Genomic DNA, 14,924 nt, shown 5'->3' on the forward strand with positions numbered 1-14,924 from the left:
ATCTCATATGACTACCATAATTGATGTGGGTTTTCAGGATGGGCATATGGTGCATCTTTCTGAGATGTTTTTTTCATTGGTGACTGATGGTTTCTGTTACAGCAGCATGTCCTTAAACTCTGGTGTATGTTTGAGGTTTAGGTTAGGCAAACAATGGAAAAATGCTAGAAGGAAAAACCTCTGAATGTCTCATAAAAGGTTTCTTGCCCTTGAAAAATTTATAGGCTGTCATTTAACCTTGTGGCACCTTTTCAAGCTGTCAATCAGACGCTGAGTATTTGAGACTTGTGAAGTATGATATGGAGTAACAAAATGGTATCTGCTCATTCAAAATTATGAGTATTGGATTAATCTCTTGAAGTATGTTGATAACAGATGGAATAAAAGATCATATGGCATAGATCACATAGGGTAAGGTTAACTCCAATGTCCTGCTCAGTGTCCGTTTTCTTGTTTAATGCCACTGCTAATTAACTGGCACAAGTGTTTGCAGCCGTATGTGGGACGTTGTTGAAATCCTGCTGACTTTTGGCATACCTTGATACAATTCCTACCTGTATGGTACTGCCTGGTTTGGTTTACTTTAGTTTTGTGCTTGGGGCCCTTAGTAATAGGCTCTTCTCATGTGCTTACAAGTGAGAGAGGTTCAGTTGCCTGACCAAGAAGTTGGTGAGCTGCTCTGCTTTTTAGGCTCTGTGTTTGCTTCTCTTGCAGCAGCAGAACAGGTCAGGTCAAACTGAAAAAGATACAGCTGCTAACATGGAGATGCTGGTCTTCTCCCCAAGTTTTCTTTTACATTTTGCACTTCATACAAAATATATCAGGGCTTGAAATAGGAACTGTGGCACAGAGCCCTTACTTTGTTATAAACAGGGAGATGATATTTCATGGGAGCACAGCTGTGGTTTAAGTTTAGTAGATTGCACAGTAAACTTTTTTCTCTGTAATTTCATTTAGGTTCAGGGTATAATGATATGTTTTTTTCTTGCTAAGCAAAGGAAAAGCTTCCTGTCTTTGTTTGTCTAAATACTTGTGTTTTAATATATTTACATCTTTATTTTGAGTCAGAAAATGCCAAATACATTTATGAGTCTGTGTATTCAAGAATAACAGGAACATCCCAGAGATCTGGTCCCACGTCTCTTCTGCTTATGCTATTTCCATGGCTTATTTAGTGATGTGACCCCATCAAAAATACTATGTACAATTCAGGTCGTTTGTGTGCACAAATGATAAATTCAGTTTAGAATGGGTACCAAGAAGATCAGAGGAATGGAGAGTCTGTCTTGTGAGGGAAGACTTAAAGAGCTTGGCTCGGATAGCCTAGCAAAACAAAGGCAGAGAGAGGATCTGATTGCTTACCATAAATACTTCAGAAGGATAAACACCATGGAGGGAAAGGACTGTTCAAGCTACAAAACAATGTTGCCAGAAGAATAAAAGGATATAAACTAGCCATGAGTGAAGGCAGGTTGAAAACTGTTGAAAGTTCAAACCATGAACAGTCAAGTTCTGGAAGGGCTTGCTGCTGATGGTAGCAGGGGATTTTTCTTCTGGAAGCTGGTGATTGCTTTCCAAGAGGGAATGCATCACATTGTAGCCTGTGACACCAGGGTCCTGGATTTTATGACCAAGAAGATAATTTTCATTCCTGAATCCCTGTTGCCCTATTTAGTGCAAGGTTTGTCTTGTACAGATATGCTGGCAGGGCTTCTTTCCCCCTCTTCCATCTAAGACGGGTAGATACCAGGCTATGATATGCTTTTCTCTCTGAGCATTGGACTGCTGAGATTAGAATCAGGACTTAACTGAAGATACAGGAATACATAATGCTGTGATCTTTCAGAGGATGTTTTATTTTCATCTCTATTTCCTTTCACACACACGTGATGCAGGGAGATGTTACTCCTTTGTATGCCAATGTTACTTTTCTGTCAGCTTTTTGGCATGCAAAATTAGGAAAGAAATTGTCCTGGTGTTAAACTATAGACCCAGGGACTGGGAAATTCTCCTGCTCTCTACATGCAGCAGTACAAGGCTATTCTTCAACCTGAAGGAGCTATAGAAGGCAACACATTATGTTGGCAATTGTTGCAGTGAATGCTGCATCGTCTGGCAAGAGGCTCAGCTTGATGTGGACAAAAAGTGAATTTCTCCTTTGTGCCTACATCCTTAGCTCCCTTGTGATGAAAATAGAACCTGCTTTAATCTTCCCGAGGCTGACGGAAAGATATCTTGCAGACTGCAAGTCAGCAGTTGCCCACACAATTGTTTGGCAAAATCTATTTTTAAAAGTCCATAAATTCCCCAACTAGACAAACCGGGATCTAACAAAAAAACATCGTCACTAATGTACTATCCTTTTAAAGAAAGACAATACTCTATCCTCCCCTCCTTTTCTCTTGTGGAAGACCTGCCTATTTTAAAATGCGAGTGCCCAGTGCCTCCGAGGAGCGCATCAGGCCAGATGCTGCCCCTGCTCTCTTGCTTCAGTGGTGGTTTGCAGCCCCCGTTGATGGCCATGGGCTGGAGACGCTCCGTGTGCCGCGGAGGGTGAGGGAGCGGGTGGCAGGGGACGAGATCCCTGCAGCGACACCTCGGCACATCTCATGCGAGCAGCCTTCTCGGGCGTGCGTCAGCAGGGCTGGAAACACAAACTGGGAAATCAGGTTAAGCCTCTTCACGGTTGTCTTTGCTCTGCGCATACCCTTCTTTCCTGCTCACTGGAGTGCGCTGCGTGGGAAGCTTTAGCTGACTGTGGAGTCCCCCTCACAGTTTTTTTCACTTATTAAGGCTGCAGACTCAAAATGAGTTAAAATTGCCTGTTCTTACCACTGCTCAAAAACCTGGAAGATGTAAGGACATACTGTGCACATGAGTCATCTACACTAGACACCTTTTAAAAATACAGCCCCGGGCTTTGATCTACAGGCTTGTATTATTTTTCCTATATTTTAAATAATTCACAAGTGGTTTTCAGGCTGACCTAAAGGTCTTTTATGCAGAAAATTGTACAGACTACCCAAATTGGATCTGTAGTCCAGACTCTCTAGCTTTACATGTAAGAATTTCATATGTGAAAGGGTTATTTGTGCATGAATGAGCTTGCACTTCAAACTTAAACTGTTTATGTAAATAGGCAAATCTTACTGTACATCCTCAGTTGCAGAACTCTCCTTTTTGAATTAACAACTCCTCCCCTCCAAAAAAACCTCCCCCCCCCAAGCCTAAAACCAACAAACCAGAATGAGAAGTGATTATGATAGAATTATGGTTTTCAACTTGTATGATTATATGTGCCTACATTTAGATTCCCAAAGGGACCAATTTACTAATATTAAGTATTCTTGCAATAAATGGGATGTGGTAAAGAGAGCTGCATTTTTATTTTTTTTTATTTTTTTAACTTAAGAGTTGAATTTTAAATGAATGATAGTAGCACTGAAGTTCCAAATGAGTGGGACTTTTCCCTAAACCTCTTATTAATTAGGAATTATCATAAGGCAAAATATCTGCATTAATTTGCCAAAGAGAGACTAAAGATTGGTCTATTGCAGTACTCACAAACTTGTTCTGGTGGTGCTGCAATGCACAAAACTTCCAATAAATTGTGGGAAATGATGAATTTGACAACAGGCAATTAATGCTAATCTTTCCCTTTGCAGGGGTGCATTTTATGCTGGTGTTATAAGAGCAGAATTATTAGATCTTCTACTTTGCTTTCAGCCATACTGCATGCAGCATTCTGCAGAATGTTGTAGTAATCTATAAAATGCCCCCTCAGTATAATGCTTGTGGCACACAAACACCAAGTAGATGGATTTGGGGAGGATCCTTTAGATAGCAGACCGAGTAGGACTGCTTGCTTACTTTTACTGTCCCCTTTGTAAACTCCTTGTCTTCAGCAATGAGAAGATGCTTTCAGAATAGGTTGCATTGTATTCTTGAGCAGCTCATTGTTGTGAGTCTGAAATTTGGATGGATGTGATTCATGTTCTAAGGAAAAGAGCTAAACACTTACTGAAGTAAATGACAGCTTTTTATAAAGCTAATTATTCAAATTTTACTACATATATAATTAAAATCATGTTAAACTATTGCAGAAAATACCCCAAAACCTGCTATAATTTCTTATAGTTATAATGGTGTCTGGTTAGTAAACCCTTGTTCTTCTGAATACCCCATGCATGAAATAGAGCATGGGACACATTCAGAGTTATTTGTGAAATTATCTCAATGCAGAGCTGACACGTATCATAAAAATAAATAGCTTAATGTGTTTGTGTGCATTGTGAGCAAGGATTTAATTTTTTTAAGTCCCTATTGTTCCTATTTTTAATTTCTGAGCTGTTTCATATTGGAACAATGGGAAACAACAATAATATTTAGCCACTGAATATTCACAGCTTTGGCTGGATTTCTATTGCCATTTTAGTTGGTAGGAGAAAAGATATGCACACATATGTATCATATTTCCTTCCTTCCTTCCTTCCTTCCTTCCTTCCTTCCTTCCTTCCTTCCTTCCTTCCTTCCTTCCTTCCTTCCTTCCTTCCTTCCTTCCTTCCTTCCTTCCTTCCTTCCTTCCTTCCTTCCTTCCTTCCTTCCTTCCTTCCTTCCTTCCTTCCTTCCTTCCTTCCTTCCTTCCTTCCTTCCTTCCTTCCTTCCTTCCTTCCTTCCTTCCTTCCTTCCTTCCTTCCTTCCTTCCTTCCTTCCTTCCTTCCTTCCTTCCCTCCTTCCCTCCTTCCCTCCTTCCCTCCTTCCCTCCTTCCCTCCTTCCCTCCTTCCCTCCTTCCCTCCTTCCCTCCTTCCCTCCTTCCCTCCTTCCCTCCTTCCCTCCTTCCCTCCTTCCCTCCTTCCTTCCTTCCCTCCTTCCTTCCTTCCCTCCCTCCGAGTTCATACATCAACGCTGACTGACAAAGCCCAGTGCTTCCTGACCTGAGCCATGGGATTATCAGAAGACAATAGCTACACTGGAGCAGAGGTTAAGGAACTGGTTTAGCATTATTGTCATTCTATATTGAACTTAATTTCAAAATAAATTACAGTACTTGCTTCTACTATTCCTTTTCTTGCTTGTGAATCCAGCTGCATCTTGTGTACTTTTAAATTATATATACATATACATTTATATATGCATTTTTTTTCTTCTCTTGTTTTATCAAACACCTCCAACAAAAGCCATGTCCTGCTTCATTAGCTAGAAGTGTCAATATGCCAAAGGCCCATATTTGTGTATTACTTTAATCTGTGGTTTCAGTAGCAAGAACAGTAGCCATCTACATTTGTTTGTTTACCTTTATAGGCTACTGTAAAGCAATTGCTTGTGTTGTCCTGTATGTCTGACATGAAATGATACAAGTATTGCATTACTTCCATTGCCTAGCAGTCACTGGACCATCCATTGTGCACAGCAAATCGTGTTCCTGGTCTAGCTCAAATAGCTGAGCTGAACCCAGGGGATCTTGGCATGAACAGTGGGAAGAGGAAATTGCCTGTAGCAGGCTGGAGAGAAGGAAAAAAAGTCTAGATGATATTTCAGATTATGTTGTTTGGTTTCTGGAGTGCTTGCAGGTTTATTGTATATATAAGAAAATACAAAAGTTCTCATGTGCCCACACATGCACACAAATGCCCCACGGCACGTGTAGGTAATTTCTTCTGTGTTCAAGACACCAGAGTATATCCACAGTTCTCAACCATTATTCTGCTGGATTCTGATGTACCCAATCCAGTGGCAAGCTCCATATAGCATTGTGCCAGATTCTGCTGGAGCAGTGGGGAGCCAGAGGTGGACCTTCTGTAAGCCCAAGTAGTTCCTTAGACCAAAAGCCTCTCAGAGAAATATTCTGGACATGAGCTTTTCAGTGAGGGAATTAGGAGGGTTATAAAGGTGTAAGAGGCAGACACAGTCCATTAGGTCTCCCTAGATGAGTAGCTCTCCTCACAGTACACTGAAGTGGCTGAGGGAGGAGAGTGGAGATTTCTGTAGCAAATCAGAGTTTCTCTGCCAGCAGCTAAATCCCATATGGGAGCATCAGCTGCACTTCCAGACAGGAGTGGAGTCCTGTGGCTGTTGGAGAGATAGTGTTAGTTCCAGCCTTAAGATTGCTGCAACTCCCCACAGGGCTTTCCAACCAAGAATAAATCTGTTATTCTCTGACACAAACTGCTGAAGCTGGGTCTTCCCCATCTGTACAGTGCCCCTTTTTCCCCTGAACACAAATAAGGCATCTCTTGCCTTCCAGAGCTCCTGTGGTTCAAGCAGGAACTGGTATTTTCCACTGGGTTAGGTTCTGTGAGCTTTGCATATTCTTTTCCCTGTGTTTTGCTCTGCAGACCTGCTCAGGAGTTGGGGCACATTCTTACCACCTGGACATTGCATACGTATGGTAGGGTCCAGGACTGCTTGTTGAGTTCTTACCCGCAGTGTTACTTCACATTTGTTAGCAGTCTTATTTGTGCTGCATCTTAAAAGTCACTGCAGTGCTCGCTGTGAAGGTGCCCCATAGACGTTGATACTGCAATTTTTAAGGAGCAAAGATCATTACGTTTTTAAATGTTCATTTAGGATTCTGATTTAAAGCCAGAAGAAAAACCTAAAAGAATCGTAAGTTAAAGCAGGAATAGTTCCATGCTAGAATAGCTGCAAATAGTAAATTATACACTTAGTTACGTTTGATTGAGAGAGTTTATTGCTCATGTGAGCAAAATGTCTAGCCCCAGGCACTGTGCAGGTAGTTACTGCGGAAGCATACCACCTGCAGTCATGCCAGAATACCCAAACCCCCTGATACCACAGTGTTTGCTGTCCTGAATAGGAATTGGAGGTCATGGCAGATTGCGTTGCAGTGCAGTGAAGTGGACTAGAAAGAGGCCACCCACCTCATTTGCACTTGTCCCTTACAGTAATAGGTGCTTGAATGTCAGTGGGTAGTGATAAAAGGCTAATTTACTCACCCCCAGTGCTGGGCGCACCCCCTTTCTGCACGTGCAGTGGAGATCATAAAGTCTGAGAGACTGCCCACTGTAAAGAGGTCTCTATGTTATTTTTATATCTTTTTTTTTTTTAATTATTATTTAATCTTGTATGCTCCAGTTGAGCTACATTAATGGATTAGAATACAGCATGATCTTAGGAGAATTCCACTACAATAGATAGATAGTTGGATGGACGGACAGACAGATGCAAGTTTAAAGCACAAGAGGATTTGCATATTTAGTTCTGCTTTACAGCCTCCTTTAGAGAGTGGGATTAATGATCTGCTAAATTATCACAGTTGAGAGTCTTCAGCATTAGTGTGAATGCATATCCTGCTAGAGCTAGTTTTACAACTTTTCTAGAGACATTTACAAATCTTACTGGGGGCAAGGCAGGGAGGGGAGCGGGGGATATCTGGTTGTTGACAAAGCAGCTGGTAACTCAAGGAGAAAAGAGAAAAATCAGAAAACCATCCCTTTTCTGGCATGTCTAAGAGCCTTTCCATCACCCACTGCATGCATTAGAGTGTGAGTAGGAAGAGTGTTCTCCAAGGACTGTTTGAGTACTCGAGATGCTATGTTAAGCACTCAACTGCAAGTTGGCTTAGAGAAATGTCTTCCAAAAGCATTTATTTGAAAAGGGAAAGAAAACTCGCAAAGGCAAGTGAACTTAAGATGTCTAGCACACCTTTTGGCCCCTGATTTTGAAGATTTTAAAACATGTGGGTGACTGAGGTATGCAGCAGAGGGGCAAATGTGACTACTGTCTTAGACAGCACCAGCCTCATAAACTTCCTTTTGATCTAGCCATTAAAAGAAAGAACATTACTTGGCACATTTCTTGGTTACACATATTGCATTCTTTGGTCCCATTAAATAATAATGAATAATAAATGGCATCGTTTGGAACACAATTTTGCACAGCTCAGTAAGAGAAGTGGGCAAACATACCTTCTACATCTCATGGAAGGAGATGTGAGTGCATCCTAGCACCCTGCCTAGGGTTAGAGGTCTTAAAAAAGCAGGGAGCTGTTTTCAACCATTTCACTATTGTGTAACAGTGGTCTTGACCTGCATTAGCAGAAGAGAAAACACACGTGGGTTTCAGTTAGGTAGGAAAAAAAAGAGTGCTGGCTTCGGAGATGACACCAGCAAGACTCCCCATGGTATCCAGACTGTGTCCTAGAAGAGATTGTTCACAAAAACAATGCAGGAACTGAGACCACCTAATCTTAGGAAACAAATTTATGGCCCTCGATTTGTTCAATTTAATTTAAGGACTTAAGGGCACAGTTGGTTTTGGTTCCCTGTGCAGTGAAGAGAACAAGACAGATACATCCATAAAGCAATTCAAGTTTCAACTGAGCCAAGGGGTGCCAGTTTATGTCCACTGACTGTATGCAGCCCAGCCTCTGTACGTAAGTCTTAATGTGAGTGCCCCTTTTCCTTAACTCCAATATCCAGGAGAGCAGGTATTTACATAATACTCAAGAGACTTGTGAGTGCCAGGGAAGGAATGTCTTTCTATTATGCAGTTTTTCTCTCTGCTGAAGGTGTCTTGCCGAATGAGAGACTGATCATCATTCTTGGCAAGCCAGGGCCTAATCCAGCCATCCCTTGTCTCCAGGACAAGATCTGTATGAGCAGTCTCTGCAGCTAGCCTGAGTTGGCAGATAGGTACCAAACACTTGCCTTTTTCTTCCTTCTCTTTGGAATGCCCTAGCTTCACCAATCTTGTTCGACACCATCCTTTTTTTGGCTTAGAGGGGTCTTATATGGATATGAGGGTGTTAGGTGCCCACAGCAGTTGAATGTTACAGAGACAAACACTTACCGGACATTTGGCGGTAAGATTCAAAATCCAGATCTCTTCCTCAGGGGGTAAAACTTGCTGGTTTAGGGAGTATAGATGGAGTGTGTTGCAATTTATAAGGGAAAAGATAATTCAGAAAAATAAAACAAAATATACTTTGGCACTGCTTTTTCCATTTTCTTTCAACCTCTCTCTCTCTGTGCTGCCCTGTCTTTTTTTCTTTCCCCAGTGTTTTTCACTCATTTTACCTTTTTTCCCTTGAATTCCCTTCCTTCACACTGTGGTTCCTTTCTGCATTTCCTTTTCCTCCCCTTGCCTTCCTCCCAAGTTGATTTTCTGCACCAACCTGCTCAGCTCTTCTCATTTCTTGGTGGTGCAGCTGTCCCCTTGCCTTCTCCAGAGAGCTGCTCCACACCGTGTGGCCAGGCTGGCAGCGGCTGGAGCTTTGCTGTTCACTGAGATGCACCCTAGTAGAGCCTGAGAGTGGAGCCGTAGGACATGAGCATTCTTGTGCCACTGGAGCTCTGGCAGGATAACATGATACTTGTCAAGAAAGATGTCTTCACATTCTTGTGACACTGCAATGGATTTCCTTTCATCTCATCTATAAACAGGGCATTTGTACCATTTTCCTGGTTTGCTCAGCACCAGTTTATAGCATGCTGCTGGATTTGGTTTGCTGTTATTAATTATTAGTACTTATTTAACCTCCTGGAATACCAAGGCATGATTGTGCAGGAAACTTTACACCCACAAACAAAAAAAGGCACTCTCTTGCCTAAAAAAGAAAACAGCAGACAGCTATTTGGGGAGATCACATTAACTCCCCCTGGGCTGACGTGGCAGCTAAGTGATGAGTAGGAGCTGGCTCATAATGTACAGAGGAAGTTGTTCTCTGTGTCTGGTGCTGGCCATGGGCACCTTTTGAGTGCTGGTGCTCTTGCTTTTTTTTTTTTTTTTTTTTTGTGTCTTTCAAGGCATATAATGACCAGTTCTGTCAGTATTTTTTTTAAACTCAATTTCTCACACCAATTTCTCTGCTTCCTAGATTTATTTTCCGTCTTTTGACGACCTCAGTTTGCCCACTTTTGCCCTCTCTGCTGCAGATCCTCACAGCCTTGCTGCTTTTCCTCCTGGCACCTGCACCCCTCCATGTTCCTCTCCCCTGCTCTTGCCTCCTTCCTGCTCCCCAGCTAGGGTCCCTCCTGCTGCTGTGCCTCTCTGCTCTTCTGTTTGGCTGCCTGCAACAAAGGAGGCAGGGGAGATGCAGGAAGTACTGTTAAAAAAGGAAAAGTCACCCTGGATGCCCCGTGCCAGAAGTGTTTCTGTTACCCTGCAGCCAGCTTAGAAAAATGAAGGGGGATGTTCAGAGGGTGTCCCAGCAGGAGAACATCCCCTCTGCAGGGGACGGCTGCAGAGTGCTTGGGGGAGCAGTTTCCCACTGCCCATGCAGGGAAGGGGGTCTGACGCCAGTGCACCTTGTGCTGGTATAAAACTATCTAAGCCAAAGTTCAGGTGAAGGGCAGCCATGTAGCCAGAAAGTCATGTGGCTCTCATGTTGGTTAGTATGTCACTTTGAACAGCTCTTATCTGATATTATTATGACTAACCCAGTGCTGACAGCATGGAACAGATTACAGGAGCCATGTGATGATTATTTAAGGCATCACTGAGTATAACATGTGGCTAATATTAACCCTTTCTTTCCAGAGCAGCTCTCTCGCCCTGTGAGCGACGCTTGTAGCAGATGCCTGCCCTACCCTGCCCTGCCCTGCCCTGCCTGTGAGCGCTCCCGTGCCACGCTTACCTTGGGTGCTCTGTTTCAGTCAAGGCTATTTTTGAGTCATTCCTGTTTCAATGTGGCCTTACAGTTCAGAGCAGTTCTCTATAGTTGCTTTTTTATTATTAGTTTTTTTTGTTTGTTTGGTTGGGTTTTTTTCTCCCTTTTTTTTTTTTTCTTCAGAATATGAAGGATCAGTTATGACAGGTACCCCTATTTCATATTTCCTGTGTCAGCACGTGCCAATAAAATTCAGAAGCCTTTTTGTTTTGCTATGGTTGATCTTTAAAGTTATTGAGAATGACACTGAAGTCATAGCTGGCAAAATAGACCTCACTGTTCTACATAAATGTCAGCAGCGGCAAGGCAATGTGTTCTGAGAGGTAACAATTTGTGCACTCACAGGGAAGGCGAGGTGTGCACACAGACTGTACCCTTTAAACAGGCTGACACCTGCACCAGGCATTTCAAAAACAATGCAAAAAATGTGGCATTATATATAAAGCATGACAGTGGCCCTGACTGCTCAGCCACTTCGCAGATGTGTTAAAAGCTGTGTTGTGAGGATCCTGGACAAAAAAGCTTGGGCTCCTGGTGGGGACCGGGGCCATGGCGTCTCCCCATCGTGAGGTAACGTCAAAGGTGCGAAGAATTTAAACTCTGCACCTGGAAATCCTGGTCACATGAGTGGTATTACTTACGTGATAACACAGAGGGTAACATTACACCAGCAGCTTCTGGAGTAAAAAGGGAAACACTGGTGGGATGGGGTTCACAGTGACATCCCTGTGTGGGCCCATGTGCTGCTGGACAGGAGACACTCACTTTCTCCCTTTGGGGGCTGCCTGCAGCCACCCTGTTCCCCTCCAGCAGCATCCATGAGCAGGGTGGTATAAATTTATCAGCTTTCTTTTGCACAAAGGGAAGATGGAAGATTATGAAATCAGTGTTTTCAGCATTGTGAAAGCCTTCCCTGGGGCTGTGAAGCCAGAGGAGGTTTGGCCACTGCTTTGGTTGGGAGCCAGGAGGAAGGCCAACAGAAAGGTATTGTGTGAAGAAGAAATTGTGCTGCTCCCCTGGCCCTCTGTATGAAACTATGTTTCTCTTCGTCTCCTGTCTGCAAAACCTCGGGAAGAAACAAGGGAGAAAGGTGGAGAAAGTCTGAAGGAGGAACACCAGGTAGCAACCCTTCCCTCCATTTTAAACTGAGGGCAAACTCAAGTGTGATCACAAGCACTACAAAACCTGATTGAGACTAACTGCAACTGAGACTCAAAAGGCCCATAAGCTTTTGGAAAGGGGTTAAAAAATCCCTGAGCACACTGTGTTTCAATTAAAAACAAAAAGAAATTAAAAAAAAGGAGCAAACAAAAATCCCCTTGGCTCTACCAACAGCTCATGCACGAGTGAGTATGTGTTCAGAGAGCACATGTGGGATTTGTGTTGCTTGAGAGGTAGGGAGAATGACACACTGTGAAAGTGCAGAAGTGCCTGTGCTGGTGAGGGTCTTTGTTCCCTCTTCCAGCAAAGCTGCAAAAGACAGAGCCACTGAGTAGGAAACAAGAGAACAAGTGGTTGAACTATTTAATAGTAATAATCATAGAAGCAGTGACAGTAGTGATTCCCTGTGAGCTTTAGTCAGTGCTTGAGCCCATCTCTCAAAGCACTCAGGCATACTGGTCACTTTGCCCTGCCTATCATGTATGGGAGTTGCTTTGTCTGTAAAACACGATTGATAAATTGCTAATGTGCAGATCTGTGATGAGCTCAGATCATTAGGAGTTTGCATTGCTTGGAGATCCTGTATTAGAAATTGCATGGAAGGCTAAATCATTACTTGTTTCTTTTCTTGAGCTGAATTACTCACTTTTGGAAAAAAAACTATTTTCCGCAGATGCGCTATGAAATGTTTGTCCTAATGCTTATTTATCGTGACTGGCACTGATGGAACGGGTGCTGGTATGAAGCAGATGTACCTGTGTAATAGTTTACTTTGATGGCTCCTTTAAGAGGCTTCATAATCTTTATATTTTACCACTGGGTTTGGAATTTTATGCTCCTTTAACAGGTGTATTACCTTGATCAGATGTTTTCATTTTAAACTATTGACTTATGAGCACATGGCCTGCAGGGATTGATATGCAGGAAATTGATTCCTTTTAAAAGATTTATTCTTATATTCTCTTTTTATTTAGTGTAAGAGTTCACTAGAAAACATAAATGATTGATAATGACAGTTCATGAGTAAAAGTGCAATTAAAACCTTTGTTTCCCTTAGTTTAAAGTAGAAAGAAAACAGTAGGGATGGGAATACACATAGAAAGATCCAATCTAAAATCTGACAATCAGACAATGTTTGTTAACATTTAACAAACCCAGCTTTTAAAATGTTTCTTCTCCACTCACAGCCACTATTGTTTTTGTGCACTTTTATCATTCAAAGAGTTCAGGCTATTTGAAAAGGATGTGTACAAAGACTGCCTTAAAATGACTCATTGTAAAAGCTCCCTACCTGATGAATTTGTCCTATTGGAATGAACATCTATTTTAATAGAATCCACTAAAAAACCTCAATCTGTTCAGCCTGTGAGATGGAATGCAGTAGCAGAGTCCTGCCATGAAAATAGCTTGTGTAATCAGTGGAATATAAATGGCAACAGCATCTTGTACTCCCTTTTATGATGGTGGAAAGAGAAGGAATTCAGTGGGCAGCCATATGACCAGGTCCTGCATGACTGAGGAGCTCACATTTTTGCATTGCACTGTAGCACACAGTATCTTGTGTGTCCAAGAGGAGGTAAATTGTTCCCATGCCTTGTGACCAGAATCTCTGTCTGGAGGAAGAAGCAGAATAAAGGAACATTATTTTAGCAGAGGCATTAGAAATCTGTGTAACTGCTGGAAACATTGATTAACAAAATATTTTCTCATAATGGCTAGTACCCTTCTGAAAGCAGAAGTGGGGAAGCACCTTGAAATAAAGAACTGCATATGTGTCTGCCAGCTTATAGTTTTAAAGCACTGCCTATGCTGACAGAAGAGGCCGTGGATATGACAATTACCGAAGGCTTAGTACCAAGATAAATTTAAAGCAACTTTATTCTAGAGTGAGCCTTCTGCATGAATGCATGACTTGTGCTGGTGCCAGTGTGAGTCACATTTGTTAGATTCTGGAGTCCAGTCTGTGTTGCTGCATGAAATGAGTGTGATGGGGTCAGATCAGTCCTTGCTGAATGATAATCCACATCATAAAGCTACTGTAAATGATTCAGCATGGTTTAGTATTATTTTCAGCCAGTGCCCAGGAGAGGCCAGGACTGAGCTAGCATTAAGAATGAATTGTCCATGCTTCCTACTCTTATATAACTGAGGGTTCAGGTCACAGAAAAGTACATCAGGAAAATGAGCACAGCCTCTTTTCACAGTGTAGATTACTTGTCTTCCTTAAACAAAGGTTGTGAACCAGGGTGGAGGTTTGGTTTTCAGAAAGCATCTCAGAACTTCCTAGAGAAATTGAATTATGATTCTGCAAGTTGACAGAGCTTTTAGGACAGGTGCTGAATACCTGTTATTTTGACGGTGATTAGAGTAATTTTCCCCATTTTTGCAAGGAGTTCACATGTTGAGGTTGCAGTTTTAATTTCTAAGTGGATTTAATGTGTTAGCTTGAAGCCAAGAATTCACTTGTAGATGGGTTATTGCTGCAATTGGTGACTATCGTGATCTTTTTTCTTTGATCTCTTACTAAGGTAGCTTTGCAACATTATTTGATTAAATTGTTGTTTGAGGTCATACCAAATTGATGTGTTCTTTTGTTGTTGCTCAAAAGGTTCAGAATAAGTTACTCATGTAGAAACTTAGTTAGTTTTTTTACATGTTTGTAGAAGGCTACAAAAAGGAAGTCTGGGGTACAGGACTTCAGAAAAGGACAGACCAAAAGAAAAGGAAAGGAAATTCACAAAAATCAGAAACCATAATTTCTAATTGTCTAAATTAATTTTTTAGCAACTGCAGTTAGGCTGGACTGATGGCTGTATGATTGCTCTATTTCATTCTGTAAAAAGTAGTACTATTGTGGAGTTTTACTTATGTACCAGGAAAAAAATAAAGCAAAGCTTTGTGTGTTTCAGACTTGGCTAGTGAGTCCAGCCAAGAACAGATGGAAACTCTGCCAAGCACTTTTTCATTGAAGAGTTTTCTTGAAGCTTTAAGAGGGAAAGATCAGAGCTTTGCAGACAAAATTGCTGATTCCTGCTCAGAGTTCTACTCTTGTTCCTGCATTTAGGGCCATCTTGCAAATATGGGCTGGACATCTGGCAAACGTAGGCTGCGTTCAGTGGCTATGCTTGTCTG

The 14,924-nt window shown here is 42.0% G+C and overlaps 1 protein-coding gene and 1 long non-coding RNA gene across 2 annotated transcripts in view; one reads left to right on the forward strand and one right to left on the reverse strand.

The window, feature by feature from the left end:
• The window catches only part of PPARGC1A (PPARG coactivator 1 alpha), a 364,690-nt gene that overhangs the window by 261,578 nt on the left and 88,188 nt on the right, over window positions 1-14,924 (forward strand). The window lies entirely within an intron of this gene.
• On the reverse strand, window positions 7,930-9,378 carry LOC131578676 (uncharacterized). Its single transcript, XR_009277549.1, has 3 exons — window positions 9,138-9,378; window positions 8,813-8,869; window positions 7,930-8,049 (listed from the first exon to the last, which is right to left on the reverse strand). It is a non-coding gene; the product is annotated as an uncharacterized LOC131578676 (long non-coding RNA).

This window comes from Poecile atricapillus, chromosome 4 (assembly GCF_030490865.1).
Source record: "Poecile atricapillus isolate bPoeAtr1 chromosome 4, bPoeAtr1.hap1, whole genome shotgun sequence".
In the NCBI taxonomy this organism is placed as follows: Eukaryota; Metazoa; Chordata; class Aves; order Passeriformes; family Paridae; genus Poecile; species Poecile atricapillus.